Source organism: Schistocerca cancellata, chromosome 1 (assembly GCF_023864275.1).
Source record: "Schistocerca cancellata isolate TAMUIC-IGC-003103 chromosome 1, iqSchCanc2.1, whole genome shotgun sequence".
NCBI classification, from domain to species: Eukaryota; Metazoa; Arthropoda; class Insecta; order Orthoptera; family Acrididae; genus Schistocerca; species Schistocerca cancellata.
In genome coordinates this window covers 329,812,153-329,833,741 of record NC_064626.1, presented here as the reverse complement: position 1 = coordinate 329,833,741, position 21,589 = coordinate 329,812,153, and positions in this window count along the sequence as shown.

Genomic DNA, 21,589 nt, shown 5'->3' with positions numbered 1-21,589 from the left:
TGTTGTTCCCATGAAGCTTCTGCTATCAGAATATCGTCCACATATAAGGTGATGTGACGTTTTAAGAACTCAGGTAATATGGAATTTAACCCGCAAATGAATGCTGCCGAAGAAATGTTCAAACCAAAAGAAAGTTTCCGAAACTGATAACAAACGCCGAAACAAAGAAAAGCTGTGTATTTTCTACATTCTGGATGAAGTTCGATCTGATAAAAGCTGGATCTGAGATCAATGGAAGATAACACTTTTACACCATTAAAATTTTGAAGAAGTTCTTCCATCGTCTGCGGCCTGTCTGTTTCAGGAATAATGATAGTATTGATTTGTCTCGAATCTAAGACAAGCCTGATCGATCCATTTTTCTTCTCAACAACATGTAACGGATTGTTGTTTGAGCTTACTGCAGGCTCAATAATGCCCTCGTCAAGCATAGATTGTATTTCTGTTCTAACACGGTCCCTATAATGTGCTGGAATTACGTATGGTCTAACACAAAATTTAGTATGCTCACGAACACGAAATTGGTATTGAAATCCCTTGATTGTTCCTGTTTTGTGAGTAAAAACTGTGGAATGTGCTCGTAAAATCTCAAAAAGGTCCTGCCTATCAGTGTCATTACAATTCTCAATTGTTTGAGTTTTATTCTGAATTAACTGATTAATTTCAAATATGCCGTCGATATCATCCCTGTCAGTACTTGCAGAGTGATTGTTAGTGTCTAGTTCCGTAGAAAATTCCGAACTGTTGTCTAACAGAAGGTAAAGCCGATTTATTTCCTCGTCATGGTTTGAGAGCCAATTTTCAAATTTCAAATCTATTGACTTACCTTCTTTCTCTAAACTTATTTCAGCATCGTGAAAGCTTAAGATTGCTTTGTATTCATTCAAAAAGTCTACTCCCAATATAATTTCCGTCGGCAATAATGGAACAATAAGAAAGTTCATAGAGAAGCTGTGGCTTTGACAAAAGAATTTTAAGTTGGTTTGTTGGCGTACATCTACACTTTTTCCAACGATTGCACCTTGTAATTTAATCTTACGTAACGGAAGTGTGGGGAAATCGTTCGATTTGTTGAATTTGCTAAAGGCTATTTCACTAATTACTGAAATGGGACTGCCAGAGTCAAGTACTTCCGTAAATTTTACGTCATTTACAGTAACGTGAATCATAGGATATGCAATGTTGTTATATTTTACATCGTGTTCCTGGAGTAAGATGTCCCTAATGTCATCCATTTTTATGTAATTACTAGCTACGGCAGCTGCGTCGTCAGTTTCAGAAATGCGTTTTGTGGCTGCCAGCGGTATGAGTCATTGCCTATTGTCTCTTTGTTGGCGCGCATCGTTATTGGGATTTGGAGACCTAACTTCTACAAATTCACCTTGTCGAGAGGGCCCTGCCCTGTTTGAATGCCGCCAGTTCTGATGCAATTCAGGTCTGTCGTTACGATCATATCGTCTGTCGTCATGTCGGTAGATTCCATAGTTTCTTTCTTGTCGGTCACATGGTGGAGAATTTCTCCCTGAATCGTAACTGCACGCTGGACCGTTCCGTCTGAAGTTATTCTGTCTCCCTTGATAATAATTATTTTGGTTCCCATATTGTCTGTTTCTCTGATTGTCTCTATGATAGTCATTACCGTGGAGAGGTGATGTTTCCCTGTAATTATTACTACTCTGCCAACGGTTGTCATATGGGTGGTGTCTGTTTTGGTCACGATTTACGTTGTAAGAATAGCCTTGTCGTGTCCATTTATTATTTCTGTCATCGCGGAATTGTGACGGATGTGACCTGTAGTTGTTATGCTCCTGTTTTCGATTTCCGCGATTGTCAGTGTCAATTTCCAATTCTTGTAACAGTCCCTGAAAAGCTTCAATGTCGTCTTTGCAACGTCCTGCAAAATAATGTGTCGTAAATGTTCAGGCAATTTGATTAAGCAAATGCGGATGAGTTCTGAGGGCCTGTATGGGTTTGACAGGTACTGATTCTTGTGCAACGCCTATTCAAAATATTTCACAAGACTGGAAAAGTCAGATTGTTCGAAATGTTTCATCATTATGTTGCTATGTCTTACTCGGTCCTGTGTAGCCTGAGACCAATATGTTGAGAGGAAGGCATGATAAAATTCTCCTTCACTGTGGCAATCGTGAATGACCGATCGCATTCTTACAGCTGGTTCATTCTCTAAATAGCCACACATAAATTCTAATCTGCGCTCTAATGACCAGTTGGGACAGTGAGAGAATTGATGAAGCCACGCTTGTGGATGAATATCGTTGCCAGAATTCTTAAATGTTTTGAATTTATGTGTAGTAATGAACAGCTTATAGTCAAAATCATCGTGTCGGCGAGTCGCATGTCGGTCATTGTTACGTCGTTTCGGCGGTTCCATTTCAAAATTCGGTGCACCTTGCCAATTTCTTTGCTAATTTCCGAAATTCACTTTGTTATTATTTTGTGGCTGTTCCGTATTTCTATATCCCTCTTCCCGTATTGGAGCATGAGTGTCCTCTGAGATATGTAATTCTTGTATTACTTGTGCCAACTGATCTTGTACTTCCCGGATTTCTCTTTTGTGTTGCGTATTAATTTGATTCTGATTTTGTTTGAATTTCTTAATTTGTTCATGCTCTCCTGTGTCAGTGAAGGCTATAGGTCTTGTGTCACTCAGATCATCATCCACCTTTGTAGATAAGTTAGTGAACTGATCCGAAAGTTCGGCTACTTTCTCCGTTAGTGAACTTATTTCCTCAGTGTGTTTTTCTGAACCAGGTTTCAGAGTGTCCATTTGTGTTGAAATCGTATCTACTGTGTCCTTTAAGTTTTCCTGAGTTTTTGCAAGTTGCATAACCGAATCGGTAGATGCAACTGAGTCAATTTTAGCTTGCAAGGTGTCATGATTTTCATGAACAATAGTTTGCAGTTCTTTTATGGCTGCTTCGTGATTCTGTAATGTATTTTCATGCCGCGAAAAAATAGGTTGGAAATGCTCACAAATTTGTGTTTTTACGTCATTACAGACTTTTTGACATTTCGATTCGATTTTATGTAACTCAGTAGTTAAATCTTCACGTGTTTGTTCAAGCGTGGTGTGAAGATTTTGTTCCATTGCGTCTAACTGTTGCTGTGTTTGTCTCTGGTTTTGTTTCATTTGTTGTATTAATTGCAATAATAATGTATTAGTGTCTGCAATCTGATACTCTATGCTTTTCGGCAGTGCATTTGCACCGGCAACATTCACATTTTGACGAGCAGAAAATGTGTCTTGACTTATTTGAGGAAACGGTGAGGACGCAAAACCTGAATCTACAGTATTTGCAAGATTGTGTCCTGTCATTTCGGATTCCTGAGGCGAGCTGTTGCCGACCGATCGATCAATAATGCTTCCCTGTTCACTATTTGTTTCACTGTCTGCGCCATTATTTGCCGCCCGCTCCATTTCCCTATGCACAATTACCAAATTACCACTTTGAATGTCTGGTAATTCATTACACAGTGGTGCTGATAAGCTACGCTCGTCGTCACTATTATTTCTCAGTTTACTTTGTAGCCTAGTGTTACGTTTTTCACACGCCATAATTATCACGTATTTCACACGATAACACAGAAAAGCACAATTTGAAGAACAAAATAATAAAACACATTAACATAGCACTGAAAATAATATCTCGTTAATTGCAAGCGCAGCTGCGAGATACTTGGTGCAAATCTACATGCATGTCACAACTGTTTTACTGTACAACAATGAAAAACTACAACTACAAAGGAAATTCTCTCTACAATTACGCGCTAGCAATAAACAAAAGCTACACTAATTACACAAACTACAAGAAAAAATCAGAAGATTCCAGTGAGGTATCCTGGCAGGATCGACATATGAAACGTCCCTTAGAAAAATTATACATGACTGTGCTTAAACTGACACACAATATTTTTAGCGCAACGCAATCTGACTTTCAATAATCCCTATGGCCCTGAGTAACATTAGACTATACCTTTCACTATCACTTACCTCACAAAAATCTTCATTGCTCGAACTACTGTAATGCAGCGAGCGCCACTACTGCCAGCTAAATAAAAGATTCTAACTACTGAAGGCACTAACTACTGATAGGCATAGTTAGCAAATGAAAGATTATGATAGAGAACAAACAATGTATTTACCTTAATAGTGTTCAAAGGTCATAATATACATAGCAGTTCATGACATCCAGTCTTACAAATTTACTGTCTCTGTCCAGATCATCCGCTCTCAAAACTCCGCCATCTCACTCCCCACATCCACCACTGCTGGCGGCTCACCTCCAACTGCGCAACGCTACACGCTGTTCACATCCAGCTGCCCAACACTACAATGGCAGACAACAATGCAAACACAGCACAGCCAGTGATTTTCATACAGAGTGCTACGTGGCGTTACCAATAAGAAAACCTAAACAGCCTACTTACAGTGTATATGAATGATAAAGTGCATAATGTTGGAATTTCCATGAATCTATTCGTCTATAAGAAGGTAGCAACGCCACAAGGCTGTAGAGAAGTGCAGAAAGACCTTCACAGGATTGATTATAGGTTTAGGAACTGCCAGTTGACCCCAAACGTAAATAAAGGTAATGTAAATAAGCGATTACGCTATTGCTAATAAATCACCGGAAACAATAACTATGGCAAAAAATTAAAAAAAATAAAAATTCAGTAGAAATGGCACAGATTTGCTTACAGTGGAATGAATACGTAAAAAAATAGTAAAGCAGATGCCACACTTACATTCACAGGAAAAATCTTAAGGTAATGTAATTCACCCCGGAAAGAAGTGGCTCACAAAAAGCAATACGAAAGATTCTTGAATATCGCTCATCAGTCTGGCACTCTTTCCAAGTAGGGTTAGTGTAAGAGATAGCCGCGTTTCTTTACGGAACCGTCTGGTTTGTGAGGCAGCGGGCTTTTCCAGACGTTACTTACTATCTTGCTTTGCTTACACTATTAGCATATCAAACTTAAATTTCTTCATTTTGTTCTCCTAATCGTTCTGTGTTTATCGTGTATTACCTACAATTTTACGCACGTAAGTCATGAGGGGTTAGGACGTAGATGCTAGTAGTGTAGATCGGTGATCATACTGCATTTTGGTATCAAGCTCACTTCTGGTGACATTCAGAGTCCTCTGTTCACATCTAGACTCGGCATACCGGATTTCCTCTTAATTTGGGACAATTGTCTCGTCACGCTCCGAAAAGCGACAAGTCAGTCAGGCCCCTTTCTATCGCAGCACCTGGCTTCCGGAGAGGACGGCGCCGGGACTGGCTGCAGCCAGGGCCTGGTCGCTGGCCGCGTCTGGGTCACGGGGAAGCGAAATTCTAGGTTTAGCGTACAGCAGCCGGTACTTCATGGGTTGTCGGTGAAGGGCCTGAATTTCGTTAGAGCTATCTCAGTTAAGTTACCTACTATGTTATCTATCGCTGCTCGGCTTTACTAAGCCGAAACTTTCCTTAACGGTCCTTCCATGAGCAATGAGGCTGGTGGCCTTCCAAAAATATACCCTCTGTAAAGAACTGGCTGCTAGAATCTTCTCTCTACCCTGTAAGCTAGTGAGACTAAAGCTTTCAGGTTTGGTGTTGCGGTTCATTTACGCTTTTTTGCTATTTGACCTTGAAGGAGATTTTGCAAATGCTATTCCGAGGTGAGAAGAAAGTCTTGCGCGGTAGGGTAGGCCGCTGGGTTGCTGGACGAATCTGTAAACGCTGGTAGTGATGAGATGATTGGACTTCGGCCTTCTATCAATTCATTCCGACGTTATCCCTTAATTTTTCGCTACTTATTCAATCTGGTTCTAGGCGCTTCAGTCCGGAAACGCGCTGCTGCTACGGTCGCAGGTTCGAATCCTGCCTCGGGCATCGATGTGTGTGATGTCCTTAGGTTAATTAGGTTTAAGTAGTTCTTAGGGGACTGATGACCTCAGATGTTAAGTCCCAGAGTGCTTAGAGCCATTTGAACCATTTATTCAATCACGTCGGTATCGACAAGGTAATGTTTTCGACTTCACGCAGTCAACTTGCTACAACCAGCCTCTCAAGCCCCAGCGGTCGGTGCCGCCAGCTTCGCCTACGGTCACTGCGGCCACAGTAAGACTGAAAACTGCAACGCGCGCTTCCAGTTTCGGGTCATGTGGCAGATTGTACAAAGAGAGGTTCAAAAAAATGGCTCTGAGCACTATGGGACTCAACTGCTGTGGTCATCAGTCCCCTAGAACTTAGAACTACTTAAACCTAACTAACCTAAGGACATCACACACAACCATGCCCGAGGCAGGATTCGAACCTGCGTCCGTAGCAGCAGCGCGGCTCCGGACTGGAGCGCCTAGAACCGCACGGCCACCGCGGCCGGCACAAAGAGAGGCTTAACATCGATTTACAGCTCAGTTGGTGTTTCTTAGCCACTGCCTCATTTACTTGAAGTTATGCAAGTTTTTTCTGCAAGGCGACTTTTCTTTTCTTGAGGATTTTGTATCACACCACTGATGAATTAATTAAATGATTGTGTTATTAGCTGTAGGTCTCACAGCTATTCTAACGATGTTTCAACTTTTTAATTCCAAATTTCATTCCATTTACGTACTCTGTTGATGTTATGCTAATTATTATTTTCCTACAAGGATCTAAATTATCATTTGCGTGCCATAAATTATTTTTAGTTACCATTTCGATCGTTTTGTCCAGCTTGGTGCTGGTGTCGACTCTCTGTAATTAATGACTCTGAAGTTTTCCGATTTACTTAGGTTCTTCTTGCATAAAAATAAAATTTTATTAATTCAAGTCTCCCATTTAGTATAGTCCACATATTGATTGCCGAATTCTGTGACCAGAAGCTAGTTTTAGGTATTTAATATCACCGTTTCTTATGCGCAACAGTCGGTATATCCCTAAAATCCACATATTTCCTGACGGTATTTAATCATCTCTTAGGATCAGGAACATTACAAAGATTTGGTCATTTGCATACCCATGGTGAATTCCTGGAATCGGTGTCGCCTGCCCTTGTGACCGAGCGGTTCTAGGCGCTTCAGTCCGGAACCGCGTGACCGCTACGGTCGCAGGTTCGAATCCTGCCTCGGGCATGCATGTGCGTGATGTCTTTAGGTTTGTTAGGTTTAAGTAGTTCTAAGTTCCACGGGGACTGATGACCTCAGATATTAAGTCCCATGGTGCTCAGAGCCATTTGAACCATTTGAATCGGTGTCTGTGCTCTCAGCATGCCGACCTCAGTGAAGTGGCACGAGAGCATTGCGGAGGTGCTCAACGGACTTTTACAAGAGATGTGTTGTTGTGTCACTGAGTGCTGTAGTACTGAAATTCAGAATGAGTACATTCTGTCAACAGGCGGGCCAGCTGGGTCACAACGAGAAAATTTGAGAAATTAGAGATAATGCGGAGGGTTACCGTCAATCATTCTTCCCACGCGTCATTCGCGAATAATTACAGGGAAGGTGGGGAACAGACAGCAGTACCAGACATACCCTCCGTCACACACCGTAACGTGACTTACGGAGTATAGATGCAGAGCGGCTGGACAAAAATATGGAAGCCACGAAAGCACAACACATTACCACTCATAACACGGAAACACTTTGGTATTGAAAACAGCTTCCAGTAATCTCGGGACGGGTGAATACAGAGCCTATGCTGTTTACGAGGAAATCTTGTACTATTCTTCCTGCAAACTGACGAATCGATGATGGAGCTGGCTATCGATCACGCGCCCCTGTCTCCAAAGAAAAGCCGCAGTAATATTGAGATCTGCTGACTGTAATGGCCAAGGGAGATGTGATAATTCATCCTCGTATTCACGAAACCAGTCTTTGACGATGAGAGCTTGTGAACCGGGGCCCTGTCGTCTAGGAAGACGGCATCACCATTGGGAAACATGAGAGGAAATGGTCAGTAGAAATGGTCACATTATCCTTGGCAGTGATTCGACGTTGCAGAGTAACCATGTAACCTATGGAATACCTCGATATGGTTGCGCACCTGATCACTGAACTCCCGTCATGTATCATTCATGACACGTAAACTCTTCCAAAAGCTGGAAACAGTGTGAAACAAGGCTTACCCGACCAAATGCCTTTCTTCCATTGATCCATAGCCTCGTGCCACGCCTCCCTGTTGCGAGCATATGCATCACTAAGCAGTGGTTTTGGAATTTCAACTCGCTTTGAAATGTGCTATTATGGAGCTCCCTTCATGCTGATTTGGTGCTGGCAGAGTCGCAAGTGCTACACCCAATTCTGCAGTGACGGTTTCAGTGGTTGTACTCTTACTTTTCCTCACAATCCTCTTCTACGACAGTCTGTCGCCATCACTCGTGACACACTTTGCACGATCCCCTCGCTTCTAAACTGACGCTGTTATTACTCACCTTAGCCGCAAGTCCGTAGAGGGTGGTATGTGACTTACAGTATAACTGGTCAGCATTTCCATCCGGAATTTGCGAGTGTAAGTCGGACCTTCCTTGATCCGTCTTGGTGGGTCGTGTCGTCGGATTTCCTCCTACCTGTGCGCGGTGCAGCTCTCGTAAATGCCGTCCCGTGCAGATTCTTCATTGGCGCATTGGATGTCTCTGTCGCTGGAAGCTAATTATCTGAAATTGCTGTCGATCAGCTTTGGGGTATCTATTTACTCGAAATTAACATTCAGATGCCGTAATATCACTTTTATTCCTATTAGATCAATAATGAAACACTCATGTCACAAACTACTCGTAACCGAGAGCATGGCTACCATCGAACAAGACAGGAAGAGCTCGTAACGCCGAATGCCGACTTTGTCGCGCAGACCGTATCTCTTACCAGTTTCGTCACAGTTCGTGAATTTACGATCAAGTTCGTACTTACTAAGATATGCATTTGTTAATGAACGGGTTTGAATTTTTACGAGGCAAAATGCAAAATTATGATAAATAGTTTTAAACATCCAGAGGCTCCTCCTAGTATTCACGTTGTCATAAATGATTTTAATTATTAAATATAAATAAACAAAATCGGTGACTTTGGCGCCAAGATGGCGATACTTCCCGTCATATATATTTCCCACGCTGACGCTTGTTGCTACGGTCCAGCGCCGAGCCCCACCCCACAACGCGCGACATATGGTCGCTTCGTCACCTAGCCAGCCTGCGTGGGAAATGCTCTCCGACTCATGGTCGGCTACGGTCTACAGCACAACCTAACTATCGTGAATACATAAATAAGAGACAATAATTTATTAAAACTGGTAAAAATGTCTTCTTCACGTAAGATGCATCTTACAACTTTCGTCCGCACTGTGCCTTAGCGGATGATGATACAGTATTAAACACTTCGCTCCGGTATTTCCGGAAGCAACAACCATACGAGCAGCAATTTACCCTCATTCGAAGTCACTTAGGTCCGACACAATGAACTCACAACTACACAAAACACTGTTCTGACCACGACTGACACTCGCAAATTATCGAGGACAATGTACAGTTGACGTTCGCGGCCAATTACAACAGCGCGACCTGCAGGATTGACTACCACCTGCATTTACTGTGAAGCAAGCGTTTCTCGCGGTGTTTCCATATTTTTGTCAAGCGTCTGCAGACGTAGTGGGGTGAGGACGGGGACCACCTGTTCGGGCAGTTGGGCAGTGTGGTCCTTCCGAAGCTAGCCGCGGCTCGTAATTCCGGTCCGACGCACCACGGCCAGATCGATGCAGGCGGCAGCCGACCTTGTCTAATGGCGCCATCCATCCGCGGCGGGCAGTTTTTCACGCGGCTAATCACACGCCCCGAGCTCGTCGCCGGCCATCCGTCAGCGTCGCAGCCGCCCAGACGGCGGCCCGTCACCGGGGAGGGAGTGAGCTGCCTGCTGGCGTCCGCCAGGAACTGTCGCCAAATCCCCGCTTTTCCTGGGTGCCAACTTTTCCATTACCTGTTAAGTTATTAGCTGCAGAACTACTGTAGTACGACAGCGGTCCGCAGCTCGTGGTCGTGCGGTAGCGTTCTCGCTTCCCACGCCCGGGTTCCCGGGTTCGATTCCCGGCGGAGTCAGGGATTTTCTCTGCCTTGTGATGACTGGGTGTTGTGTGCTGTTCTTAGGTTAGTTAGGTTTAAGAAGTTCTAAGTTCTAGGGGACTAATGACCATAGATGTTAAGTCCCATAGTGCTCAGAGCCAGCCACGACAGCGGTGGCAAATATCGTGACTGTCAAGAGATGGCTCTCATTATACTGGTGGAGAAGAACATAGTATTAGGAAGAGGAGCATAGAGGATGTGCTGCACAGTGATGAAGCAGTCAGGGCTTAGCGGACCGAAGGCGTTTACCTGACTCTGTGAAGAGGTGGTTAGATTTGTATGAACGTTTGTTACCCTCGGGTAGCCTCGATTTTAGGCTGCTGAAGCTTGTAAATGGGGTGACACTTGTATCCAGTGAGAATCATGAACGATTCTTTGTAATGTGATAATCTGAGCCTCGTATTTTTATTGGTATGCATGTGACCTTGAGAGACTTTTCTCGCTCTGTTCGCCCCTGAGATCCAGAGCGCCGTAGACAATTGCACTCAGGCTGAACCTTTTTTTTTCCGGAGAGCAATCCATACTATTCTGTATTCAACGAAAAACGATTGTGTGGCGCTATTGACCCTGTCTGGGTTTGTTTAACTGCCGAGTGCAACTCTTTCTATTGGAGACCAATTTGGCCATTGGGGTATCTTTGTGATGAAAATGAGATGGAAAACATCAAGTTCCCCAAAAAAAGATAATATCCAATATGGAAGGGAACCCAACCAGGGCCTGCAATCTAGAGGAAGCGGTGGTTGCGACTAGAGCACCACAAGCTGCAGACTTTATACAATATTACAATGAAATGAACACCCTTAGCTGCTTACAGGCGTTGACATACGTCAACGGGGACAGATGAAAATGTGTGCCCCGACCGGGACTCGAACCCGGGATCTCCTGTTTATGGAATAGTGTTTATAAGACAATATCTTTGGTTAAGAAACTACGAGTTTAGCGACCGTCGGAGTGCGACAAGGCTGTAGCCTATCCCCGAAGTTACTCAATCTATGCATTGAGCAAGCAGTAAAGAAAAGCCAAGAAAATTTGCAGTAGAAACTTACATTCTGAAAGAAGAAATAAAAATTCTGAGATTGGCCGATGGCACTGTAATTTTGACAGAGACGGCAAAAGACATGGAAGGGAAGTTGAACGTAATGGTCAGTGTCTTGAAAGGAGGATAGAAGATAAACGTGAACAAAACAAGAATAATGGAATGTAGTCATTTAAATCAGGTGATGCTGAGGGAATTGGATTAGGAAACGAGGGGCTGAAAGTAGTAGATAAGTTTTGCTGTTTGGATAGCATAATAAATGAAGATGGCCGAAATAGAGAGAACATAAAATGTAGACTGGAAATGGCAAGAGAAGCTTTTCTGAAGAAGAGAAATTTGTTAACATCAAGTACAGATTTAAGTGTCAGGAAGTCTTTTCAGAAAGTATTTATACTGGAGTGTAGTAGTGTCACTAAGTGAAATATGGACAATAAGCAGTTTAGACAAAAACTGAAGAGAAGATTGCGAAATGTGATGTTACACAAGAATGTAGAATATTAGGTGGGTGGATCACGTAAGTAATCATGAGGTACTGAACAGATCTGGGGAAAAAAGAACCCAACGTGAACAGAAGAAAGTACGGATTGGTAGGACACATTCTGAAACATCAACGGATCACTAATTTAGATAGTGGAGGGAAGCGTGGGGTATAAAAGTCGTACAGGGAGACCAAGATTGACCATAATAAGCCAGTTCGAGAAGGATGTAGATTGCAGTATTTACTCGGAGATGAAAAATCTTGCACAGGATGGAGTAGCATGGATAGATGCATCCAACCAGTCTTCAGGCCGAAGACCACAACAATACATCGTTCTTGATTGGACAAAATCGACAGATGTCGGAGAATTAGGGAGCACTATCTAATAGCGCAGTGTAGACCACGAAAGGTGTTTGCGCCTAGGTATCCCGAGGAGTCAGTGGTTACAGTACATTATCAGAAAACGGAAGCCCAATTACGTTCCAAGAGACATCTATGATTAAAAGAGGCAACTGTTTGTGCAGTAGTGTTTATAAGAAAAGCGACCGAGATAAAAATTTCTGTCGATACCCTCGATAAAGCAATGGCATGAAGCTAAGCACAGCTTGGGACCTAGCTGTCGAAGGTTCAAGTGGGACTGGCGAACACACTACGAAAAATCTACGTTATGTGACACTATACTGGGCACTTCTGACGTTACTGGTGGTAGCACAGCTGTGCAAGAACCCTAGCAGCAACCACATGACAGTCATCCTTTACAAAGGCAAAGGAAAAGTCGTTGATATTCGACGTAGGCCTGGCTAGAAGACCGAGAAAATTTTAGTAATGTTAAAGTAAATGTAAAAACAGCTTCGAGCGCTACTATTTATGAGTGCTGATACGTGAACGATCAAGTGGAGAACGTTGGAAGCTTTGAGAGTATTCCCTTTCCATGTTGTTGTTATGTCTAGTGTTTACCAGTGAGAATATGTGTGATTTTTATGTCTCTCTCTCTCTCTCTCTCTATGTGTGTGTGTGTGTGTGTGTGTGTGTGTGTGTGTGCGTGCGTGCGTGCAAGCGCTCGTGCGTGTGTACGTGTGCGTTTGTCTTTGTTCTTTATGTTTTACGGCTTTTTTATGTTTCAATTGTTGCATTTTTATTATTCTGTCACTTTTATTCACATGCGTCTCAAAAATTTTAATGTGGGGATAAAGACTCTGCTGTAGTGGGCCAAAACCAACACACCAGAGTCACGACTCCAGTATCTTTAGGAAATAGACAATTCCAGATCACATACGTGATGTGGGATACAACACCAGGAACCTGTAGTGAAATAGAAGATCTGCAAAAAAATTTACAGTTCATGGCGTAGATACTCAGGGTAAATCAACGTTGCGTGTCGCTCATGAATGGGAGTAGGGAACTTTCATTACCGTGGTAAAGAGGTAGCGTCTTCAAATCATAATCATAACGTCTACGGTCTCTGGTTCGAATCCCGCCGCTGCGTAAATTTTGAGTAATTATCAGAATCTGCGGCTGAAGACTTCAGGCATAAGAAGTCACCCTCAGTCCGCCAACGGCCTTGTGAAAGAGAGAGGACAGAGGTACAGGACACTCTCTTGTCCTAGGGGTGGCAAACTGCACCTAAAGGCGGAAGAATCAGCAATCATCAACGGCATGAGGACGCAGGGGGAAACTGAAACCACTGCATTAAAGACACATGACGTGTATCCACAGGACATGTGGCCTGTAACTCAAGAAGTGTCGTGATGATCTCTCCATTGGCAAAAGATTCCGGAATAATCCCCCATTCGGATCGCCGGGAGAGGATTGCCAAGGGATCCATGAGAAAGTAATGAATAATCAACGGAAGGATAACATTCTACGAGTCGGAGCGTGGAATGTCAGAAGCTTGAACGTGGTAGAGAAACTAGAAAATCTGAAAAGGAAAATGCAAAGGCTCAATCTAGATATAGCAGAGGTCAGTGAATTGATGTGGAAAGACGACAACGATTTCTGGTCACATGAGTATAGGGTAATATCAACAGCAGCAGAAAATGGTATAACATGAGTAAGATTCGTTATGAATAGGAAGGTAGGGCAGAGACAACAAGCCAACACCGACAACGATAATTCAGGTATACATGACGGCATCGCAAGCCAAAGATGAATAGATAGAGAAAGTGTATGAGGTTATTGAAAGGGTAATACAGTATGTGAAGGGGGACAAAAGTCTAATAGGCATGGGGGATTGGAATGCAGTTGTAGGGGAAGGAGTAGAAGATAAGTTTGCCGGATAATACGGGCTTGGGACAAGGAATGAGAGAGGAGAAAGACTAATTATTTTGTAACACGTTTTAGCTAGTAATAGCAAATACTCTGTTCAATAATCACAAGAGGAGGAGGTATACTTGGAAAAGGCCGGATGATACGGGAAGATTTCAGTTAGATTACATCATGGTCAGGCAGAGATTCCAACATCAGATACTGGAGTCTAAGGCGTACTCAGGAGCATGTATAGACTCAGATCACAATATAGTAGTGATGAAGAGTAGGCTGAAGTTTAAGACATTAGTCTAGAAGAATGAATACGCAAAGCGGTGGGGAACGGAAGTACTAAGGAATGACGGGATACATTTGAATGAAGTTCGCTAAACCTATAGATACAGCAATAGGTGGTGGTGTGTTGGGGCTTATGGGCGCTCAACATCGTGGCAGATACAGCAGTAAGGAATAGCTCAGTAGCAGTACAGTTGAAGAGGTATGAACAAATATAAAAATGGTTATCACAGAAGTTGAGAAGGAAAAAATAGGTACAAAGAAGGTAAATGCGAAGAAAACATGGGTAACAGAGGAAATACTTCAGTTGTGTGATGAAAGGAGGAAGTACAAAAACGTTGCGGGAAACTTAGGAATACATAAATACAAGTCGCTGAGGAATGAAATAAATAGGAAGTGCTGGAAAGCTAAGATGAAATGGCTGCAGGAAAAATGTGAAGAAACCGAAAAAGAAATGATTGTCGGAAGGACAAACTCAGCATACATGAAAGATAAAAGAACGTTCGGTAACATTAAAAGCAAGAGTGGTAACATTAATAGTGCAACGGAAATTTCACTGTTAAATGCAGAGGAGAGAGCGGATAGTTGGAGAGCATACATTGAAAGCCTCTATGAGGAGGAAGATTTGTCTCATGTGATAGAAGAAGAAACAGGAGTCGATTTAGAAGAGATAGGGGATCCAGTATTAGAATCAGAATATACACTCCTGGAAATTGAAATAAGAACACCGTGAATTCATTGTCCCAAGAAGGGGAAACTTTATTGACACATTCCTGGGGTCAGATACATCACATGATCACACTGACAGAACCACAGGCACATAGACACAGGCAACAGAGCATGCACAATGTCGGCACTAGTACAGTGTATATCCACCTTTCGCAGCAATGCAGGCTGCTATTTTCCCATGGAGACGATCGTACAGATGCTGGATGTAGTCCTGTGGAACGGCTTGCCATGCCATTTCCACCTGGCGCCTCAGTTGGACCAGCGTTCGTGCTGGACGTGCAGACCGCGTGAGACGACGCTTCATCCAGTCCCAAACATGCTCAATGGGGGACAGATCCGGAGATCTTGCTGGCCAGGGCAGTTGACTTACACCTTCTAGAGCACGTTGGGTGGCACGGGATACATGCGGACGTGCATTGTCCTGTTGGAACAGCAAGTTCCCTTGCCGGTCTAGGAATGGTAGAACGATGGGTTCGATGACGGTTTGGATATACCGTGCACTATTCAGTGTCCCCTCGACGATCACCAGTGGTGTACGGCCAGTGTAGGAGATCGCTCCCCACACCATGATGCCGGGTGTTGGCCCTGTGTGCCTCGGTCGTATGCAGTCCTGATTGTGGCGCTCACCTGCACAGCGCCAAACACGCATACGACCATCATTGGCAGCAAGGCAGAAGCGACTCTCATCGCTGAAGACGACACGTCTCCATTCGTCCCTCCATTCACGCCTGTCGCGACACCACTGGAGGCGGGCTGCACGATGTTGGGGCGTGAGCGGAAGACGGCCTAACGGTGTGCGGGACCGTAGCCCAGCTTCATGGAGACGGTTGCGATTGGTCCTCGCCGATACCCCAGGAGCAACAGTGTCCCTAATTTGCTGGGAAGTGGCGGTGCGGTCCCCTACGGCACTGCGTAGGATCCTACGGTCTTGGCGTGCATCCGTGCGTCGCTGCGGTCCGGTCCCAGGTCGACGGGCACGTGCACCTTCCGCCGACCACTGGCGACAACATCGATGTACTGTGGAGACCTCACGCCCCACGTGTTGAGCAATTCGGCGGTACGTCCACCCGGCCTCCCGCATGCCCACTATACGCCCTCGCTCAAAGTCCGTCAACTGCACATACGGTTCACGTCCACGCTGTCGCGGCATGCTACCAGTGTTAAAGACTGCGATGGAGCTCCGTATGCCACGGCAAACTGGCTGACACTGACGGCGGCGGTGCACAAATGCTGCGCAGCTAGCGCCATTCGACGGCCAACACCGCGGTTCCTGGTGTGTCCGCTGTGCCGTGCGTGTGATCATTGCTTGTACAGCCCTCTCGCAGTGTCCGGAGCAAGTATGGTGGGTCTGACACACCGGTGTCAATATGTTCTTTTTTCCATTTCCAGGAGTGTAAAATAGCTTTGGAGGACTTAGGTAAAATAAGGCAGAAGGGAGGGACAAAATTCCATCAGAATTTCTAAAATCATTGGCGGAAGTGGCAACAAAACGACTATTCACGTTTGTGTGTAGAATGTATGAGTCTGACGACGTATCATTTGACTTACAAGAATAATGTACAGATGAACGGAAAAGGAAATTGAGGATGCGCTAGATGACTATGTTTGGCTTTAGGAAAAATAAAGGCACGGGAGAGGCAAGTCTGACGTTGCGGTTAATAATGGAAGCAAGACTAAAGAAAAATCAAGACACATTCATAGGTTTTGTCGTCCTGAAAAAAGCGTTCGACAATGTAAAATGGTGCAATATGTTCGAAATTCTGAAGAAAGTAGGGGTTAGCTTTCGAGAGAGTCGGAGCATATACCGGGTGATCAAATAGTCAGTATAAATTTGAAAACTGAATTTATCACGGAATAAAGTAGATAGAGAGGTACAAATTGACACACATGCTTGATATGACATGGGGTTTTATTAGAACAAAAAAAAAAAAAAAATACAATAGTTCAAAAAATGTCCGACAGATGGCGCTTCATCTGATCACAATAGCAATAATTAGCATAACAAAGTAAGACAAAGCATAGATGATGTTCTTTACAGGAAATGCTCAATATGTCCACCATCATTCCTCAACATTAGCTGTAGTCGAGGAATAATGTTGTGAACAGTTATGGTGAGGCATTGGTGTGGGATGTTCTCTTTCAGCATCCCTAGAAATGTCGGTCGATCACGATACACTTGCGACTTCAGGTAACTCCAAAGCTAATAATTGCACGTACTGAGGTCTCGGGACCTGGGAGGCCAAGCACGACGAAAGTGGCGGCTGAGCACACGATCATCACCAAACGACGCGCGCAAGAGATCTTTCACGCGTCTGATAATACGGCTTCACTAAAAGCGCCTTTTCAGATAACGTCAATATGCTGCGACTGCTGGCGCATCTGATTCTCTCTCTCTTTTTCTTTTTTCTCTTTATTATGATTTTAAACACCTTATACAAAGGCGGGCTGTCAGCAGCACAATACGCCGCTCTTCAGCCTTGAGTTTGACAACAAGTAGTACATAAAGGTGGCACAGAGAAGACAGTCAAAACGGTGGGCAAAAAATGTAGACACTAAAAATCGAAAAAACATGGAGCCGTTCACGCTGGACGAGAAACAGCACTAACACTAGGCGACACGGTGCACGTAACATGGATGATGGCGACGGCATGTGAACGGTGGTGCCGTGACGGCGAACAACACGACACACAAACGAAGGCACACACACGAAACACTGACGGCGACGATCTCCGGCGCGCGAATGTTCACTGAGCGTGTACGAGTCCGGGGACCTGCCAAGAGTGGAGGAGGAGGAGGAGGAAGAGGAGGGGAATGGGAGAGGGGAGAGCAGAGATGCCATGGGCAGAGGAGAGAGGGGGAGGGAGGAAGGGGGAGGGGAAGTCCGGGGGAAGAGGGGAGGAGGAAGGGGGGAAAGGAAAGAGAAGGGAAGGGGAGGGAGGGAGGGAGGGAGGAAAGGAGGGTGCCTAAGGGGAAGGACACAGGAAGTGGGGGGGAGGATCAAAGTTGATAGGAGGGGTAGATGGAGGGGAGGAGGACATCATCAGGGAGGGGGAGCTGGTGGAAGCCACCTTGGGAGAGGGTAAGGAGGGTTCAGTGATGGAGACCGGGTGGGACGTGGGAGTACAGGCGCGGCAGTGGGCGGGGGTGGGAGGGGATCGGGGAGACTAGCGGGTGTGGAGGATCGAGTTTACAGGAGGTGTACAGGATCCGTATCCTTTCAAGGAAAAGGAGAAGGTGGGGGAAGGGGATGAGATCGTACAGGATCTGCGTGGGGGAGGGGAGACGGATGCGATAGGTGAGGCGGAGAGCATGGCATTCAAGGATTTGGAGGGATTTGTAAAAGGTAGGGGGGGCGGAGATCCAAGCCGGATGGGCATAACAAAGGATAGGGCGGATGAGGGATTTATAGGTGTGGAGGATGGTGGAGGGGTCCAGACCCCACGTACGGCCGGAGAGGAGCTTGAGGAGACTGAGTCGGGAGCGTGCCTTGGCTTGGATTGTCCGGAGGTGGGGAGTCCGGGAGAGGCGACGGTCGAGGGTGACGCCAAGGTACTTAAGGGTGGGAGTGAGGGCGAGAGGACGGCCATAGATGGTGAGATAGAAATCAAGGAGGCGGAAGGAAGGGGTGGTTTTGCCTCCTCCTGGGTTTTGGAGGGATTGACCTTGAGCAACCACTGGTTGCACCAAGCGGTGAACCGGTCAAGATGGGATTGGAGAAGGTGTTGGGAGCGCTGCAGGGTGGGGGCAAGGGCAAGGAAGGCGGTGTCATCGGCAAACTGGAGAAGGTGGATGGGGGGCGACGTCTGCGGCATGTCCGCCGTGTACAAAAGGTACAGATGGGGGGAGAGGACGGAGCCTTGGGGCACACCGGCAGAGGGGAAAAAGGTGTAGGAATCTGTGTTATGGATGGTGACATAGGAAGGACGGCAGGAGAGAAAGGAGCCGATCCGACGGACGTAGTTGATAGGAAGGGCGAAGGTTTGGAGCTTGAAGAGGAGACCGGAATGCCATACGCAGTCATAAGCTCGTTCGAGGTCCAGGGAGAGGAAGATTGCGGAGCTATGGGAATTAAGCTGGTCGGAAAGGAGATGAGTGAGGTGAAGGAGAAGGTCGTCCGAAGAGAAGGACGGCCGAAAGTCACACTGGGTAATGGGAAGGAGGCGGTGCTGGCGGAGATGCTGGTGGATGCGTCGGGTGAGAATAGATTCCAGGACCTTGCTGAAGATCGAGGTAAGGCTGATGGGACGGTAGGAGGAGCGGCGGATGGCAGTTTGCCAGGTTTAAGGAACATGAGGATACGGGAGGTTTTCCACAGGTTGGGGTAGTAACCGGTGGACAGGACTACATTGTAGAGCCTGGCCAGGGTGGAGAGGAATGAGACAGGAGCTTCACGAAGGTGATGGTAGGTGACACGATCGTGACCAGGAGCGGTGTGGCGTTTTGTGCGGAGTGTAGCAATGAGATCCTGTGTAGTGATAGGGGCATTGAGTTCCGTGTGTGCAATGTTGTCCAAGTACTGGAAACCAGGAGCGAGGGGAGGGACAGAGGTGTCAGTTCGATCGCGGATATCTGGGAAGAGGGAGTAATCAAACTGGGGATCATCGGGGATGGAAAATACATCAGAGAGGTAGGAGGCAAAGTGATTGGCCTTATTAAGGGTGTCAGGGAAGGGGTGATCATCATGGAGAAGAGGATAGTAGGGGGAGGGTTTAGTTCCAGTAAGGTGACGGAAGGCTGACCAGAACTTGGACGAGTTGATAGGTAGGGTAGCATTTAAACGGGTGCATGTCTGTCGCCAGTCCCGGCGTTTCTTAGTTGCGAGCAAATTACGAATGTGTCGCTGGAGTTGCCGGTGGCGTCGTAGTGTGTCCGGGTCATGCGTGCGGAGGAAGGCACGGTAGAGACGGCGGGATTCACGGAGGAGGAGGACGGCCTGTGGGGGTAAGGTAGGACGGTGGGGGTGGATGGCGACAGTATGGACGTAGGCCTCCACGGCCTCAGACAAGGTCTGCTGGAGAAAGGAGGCGGCATGGGTGACATCATCGGGGTGGTGGTAGGTGAAAGGGTGGCTATCGACCAGGGTGGAGAGGGTATCCCGGTAGGCATTCCAGTTGGCACGGGAATAGTCATGGACGTACGTAGGGGGAGAGTCATTACGAGGGTCGGGGCGGGGGCGACGACCATCTGAAACGGTGAGGAGGACAGGGAGATGGTCACTACCAATAGGCTCCAGGACAGCCACCGTTATGCGGCCAAGGAGGTTGGTGGAGGAGAGGATAACATTGGGGTGGAGTTGGATTCAGGACAGTGTGCTGGGGGATGGGGATGAGGTCGCCTTGAAGGGAGGTGAGGAACCAATGCCACCGCCGTAACTGGGCAGCGGAATGACTATGGATGTTGAGGTCGGCGGCGATCACATAGGAGGAGAAGGTACGGTCGATGTTGGAGAGGAAGTCGAAGGGAATAGGGGCGTTGGGGCGGACATAGATGGTGGCACAGGTAACGGTAAGGCCGGGGAAGAAGAGACTAAGGATCAGGTGTTCAGTGGGGTCGGGAAGGAGAGGTTGGAGCCGAACGGGGATCTGGCGGTGGTGCCCAATGGCAACTCCGCCACGCGCAATCGGGAGGGGATTATCGGAGCGGTGGAGGAGGTAGGGCGAAGTGTGGATGGTGTGGTGGGGTTGCAGGAAGGTTTCATTGAGGAGGAAGGCATCCACGCGGTGGATGGCAAGGGTGTGCAGGAAGAGGGTCTTGTTGGCGGGAAGGGAGCGGATGTTGTTGAAAAGGATATTGTGCTGTCGCGCCATGACAGGGATTTAAATGAGGGTATCAAGACGGAAGAAAGTGAAATGGGGCTGGTTGTTGGAGTAGGTGGCGTACATTTTGAGTTGGAAAATGGAACGGGCAGCGAGGGAGATCTGTTGGAGGGTGTGCGGGCGCTGAAAAGGATGAACATTCTGAAGGACAATGGTGAGGAATCTGATGATGTCCTCAGCGGTAGGGGGTGGGCGAAGGGAGTTGCCGGGAGGGGTGGGGGCGTCCAGAGGGTGGATGGGAACGGTGAGTTCGGGAGTGGTAGGAGGGGGTCGGGCCTTACATTTCTGGGAGTAGGTAGGATGAGGGAGCTTACAGGTATTACAGGATGGGGGGGACTGGAGATTGGGGCACTGCCGTAAAAAGTGGGCTTGCCTACAGTGTGGGCAGGTGGGGGCCTCGCGGCACTCAGATGTTGGGTGCGCATTATACCGTAAGCACCTTTGGCAGCGGAGGATTGAGGAGGGGAACGGGAGGGGTCAACTTTATAACGTTGGATAAAAAGGAGGGCACCCTCCTTCAGGAGATGGTCTATGGAGGGGGCATGCTCAGAAAAAACCCGCATAAGGCGGGTGGGGCCGGCAGCATTGTGGATGCGACAAACCGCACGCACCTCCAGATGGGGATGGGCCTGAAGCTCCGCCAACACCTCCTCCTCCGTGATAGCCGGACTGAGCCGAGTGATCACGGTGGTGAGGGTCGGCGGGCAACGCGGGGGTTGGGGTTGGCGGGAGAGAGGTGGGGAAGGAGCAAGGGTGAGGGAGGCATGAGGGCCAAAGTGGGTGACAGGGATGCGGGAAAGGAGGTCTGTGTGGAGGGTAGGGCTGGGGGAGGTAATGAGCACCGAATCATGGCGAGGAGTGAGGAGGGAGATGGGGGCACCAGGACAGTGCTGGCGAAGGAAG